Genomic DNA, 3256 nt, shown 5'->3' with positions numbered 1-3256 from the left:
GAGCCATGTCTAATTCCTGGACTGAAACTTTAGACTAACACTGCAAGATTCCTGGAATTCATATTAAAAATTTTGGAATCCTTATTTTCCTTTTTCAATTAATTTTCGAAAAAATCCAAAAAAAAAATTAGAAAATCATAAAAATCAAAAATATTTTTCTGTTTCTTGTTTAAGTCTTGAGTCATGTTATAAGTTTGGTGTCAATTGCATGTGCATCTTGCATTTTTCGAAAATTTCATGCATTCATAGTGTTCTTCATGATCTTCAAGTTGTTCTTGGTAAGTCTTCTTGTTTGATCTTGATGATTTTTTGTTTTGTGTCTTTTCATGTTTATCATATGCATTCTTGAATTCTTAGTGCGTAAGTATTAAAGAATTCTAAGTTTGGTGTCTTGCATGTTTTCTTTGCATTAAAAATTTTTCAAAATTGTGTCTATGATGTTCATCTTGACATTCATAGTGTTCTTGGTGTTCATCTTGACATTCATAGCATTCTTGCATGCATTCATTGTTTTGATCTAAAAATTTCATGCATTGCATCTTTTTAGTGTTTTTCTCTTGCATCATAAAAATTCAAAAAATAAAAAAAAAATATCTTTCCCTTTTTCGCTCATCAAATTCGAAAATTTGGATTGACTTTTTCAAAAATTTTTAAAATCAAGTTGTTTCTTATGAGTCAAATCAAATTTTCAATTTGAAAATCTTATCTTTTTCAAAATCTTTTTCAAAAATCAAATCTTTTTCAAAATTCTTAGTTATTTTCGAAAATTCCAAAAATATTTTTCAAAAATCTTTTTCTTATACCAAATTTTCGAAAATAACATAATCAATTAATGTTTTGATTCAAAAATTTGAAGTTTGTTACTTGCTTGTTAAGAAAGATTCAAACTTTAAGTTCTAGAATCATATCTTGTGATTTTTTGTGAATCAAGTCATTAATTGTGATTTTAAAAATCAAATCTTTTTCAAAAACTAATTTCTATCATATCTTTTCAAAAATATCTTCTTATCTTTTTTCAAAAATTTGATTTCAAAATATCTTCTCTAACTTCCTAACTTCTTATCTTTTCAAAATTGGTTTTCAAAATTTGTTTCAACTAACTAACTAACTTTTTGTTTGTTTCTTAATTTTTTCAAAACTACCTAACTAACTCTCTCTCTCTCTCATTTTCGAAATTATCTTCCCTCTTTTTCAAAATTTCTTTATTTTATTAATTATTTTAATTTTTAAATCTTAATTTTCGAAAATTACTAACATTTTTCAAAAACTATTTTCAAAAATCACTAACTCCTTTTCAAAAATAATTTTCGAAAATTCCCTCCTTCTCTCTCATCTTATTTTATTTATTTATTCATCTACTAACATCTCTTCCTCACATCATCACCAAATTCGAACCCCCTCTTCTATCTGTGTTCGAATTTCTTCTTCTTTTCTTCTACTAACAATAAAGAACCTCTTTACTGTGACATAGAGGATTCCTCTTCTTTTCTTTTTCTCTCCTCTTTCTTATGAGCAGGGACAGAGAAAAAGGCATTCTTGCTGAAGCTGATCCAGAACCTGAAAGGACTCTGAAGAGGAAATTAAGAGAAGCTAAATTACAACAATCCAGAGACAACTTGATTGAAAATTTCGAACAAGTAAAGGAGATGGCAGCCGAACCCAACAACAATGCAAGGAGAATGCTTGGTGACTTTACTGCACCAAATTCCAATTTACATGGAAGAAGCATCTCCATTCCTGCCATTGGAGCAAACAACTTTGAGCTGAAACCTCAATTAGTTTCTCTGATGCAGCAGAACTGCAAGTTTCATGGACTTCCAACTGAAGATCCTTTTCAGTTCTTAACTGAATTCTTGCAGATATGTGATACTGTTAAGACTAATGGAGTAGATCCTGAAGTCTACAGGCTCATGCTTTTCCCTTTTGCTGTAAGAGACAGAGCTAGATTATGGTTGGATTCTCAACCCAAAGACAGCCTGAACTCTTGGGATAAGCTGGTCACGGCTTTCTTAGCCAAGTACTTTCCTCCTCAAAAGCTGAGCAAGCTTAGAGCTGATGTTCAAACCTTCAGACAGAAAGAAGGTGAATCCCTCTATGAAGCTTGGGAAAGATACAAACAGTTGACCAAAAAGTGTCATTCTGACATGCTTTCAGAATGGACCATCCTGGATATATTCTATGATGGTTTATCTGAGCTATCAAAGATGTCACTGGACACTTCTGCAGGTGGATCCATTCACCTAAAGAAAATGCCTGCAGAAGCTCAAGAACTCATTGACATGGTTGCTAATAACCAGTTCATGTACACTTCTGAAAGAAATCCTATGAGTAATGGGACGCCTATGAAGAAGGGAGTTCTTGAAGTTGATACTCTGAATGCCATATTGGCTCAGAATAAAATATTGACTCAGCAAGTCAATATGATCTCTCAGAGTCTGCATGGAATGCAAGTTGCATCCAACAGTACTCAAGAGGCTTCTTATGAAGAAGAAGCTTATGATCCTGAGAACCCTGCAATAGCAGAGGTAAATTACTTAGGTGAACCTTATGGAAACACCTATAACTCAACATGGAGAAATCATCCAAATTTCTCATGGAAGGATCAAAAGCCTCAACAAGGCTTTAATAATGGTGGAAGAAACAGGTTTAGCAATAGCAAGCCTTTTCCATCATCAACTCAGCAACAGACAGAGAACTCTGAACAAAATACTTCTAATTTGGCAAACTTAGTCTCTGATCTGTCTAAGGCCACTGTAAGTTTCATGAATGAAACAAGGTCTTCCATTAGAAATCTGGAAGCACAAGTGGGCCAGCTGAGTAAAAGGATCACTGAAATCCCTCCTAGTACTCTCCCAAGCAATACAGAAGAGAATCCAAAAGGAGAGTGCAAGGCCATTGACATAAGCACCATGGCCGAACCTGTAAGGGAAGGAGAGGACGTGAATCCCAAGGAGGAAGGCCTCCTGGGACGTCCAGTGATCAATAAGGAGCTTCCCCCTGAGGAACCAAAGGACTCTGAGGCTCATCTAGAGACCATAGAGATCCCATTGAACCTCCTTATGCCCTTCATGAGTTCTGATGAGTATTCCTCTTCAGAAGAGAATGAGGATGTCACTGAAGAGCAAACTGCCAAGTTTCTTGGTGCAATCATGAAGCTGAATGCCAAATTATTTGGCATTGATGCTTGGGAAATTGAACCTCCCTTGTTCATCAATGAACTAAGTGATCTGGATCAACTGACATTGCCTCAGAAGAG

The 3256-nt window shown here is 34.4% G+C and overlaps 1 non-coding gene across 1 annotated transcript; it reads right to left on the bottom strand.

The window, feature by feature from the left end:
* Positions 1 to 2042: 2042 nt before the first annotated feature.
* Positions 2043 to 2146, bottom strand: LOC148544589 (small nucleolar RNA R71). Its single transcript, XR_015901369.1, has one exon. It is a non-coding gene; the product is annotated as a small nucleolar RNA R71 (small nucleolar RNA).
* Between the last annotated feature and the right edge of the window lie 1110 nt (positions 2147 to 3256).

Source organism: Arachis ipaensis, chromosome B9 (assembly GCF_059453495.1).
Source record: "Arachis ipaensis isolate K30076 ecotype BB chromosome B9, ASM5945349v1, whole genome shotgun sequence".
NCBI lineage: Eukaryota > Viridiplantae > Streptophyta > Magnoliopsida > Fabales > Fabaceae > Arachis > Arachis ipaensis.
Note: the sequence above shows the minus strand (reverse complement) of the source record. Positions and strands in the feature narration are given on the sequence as shown.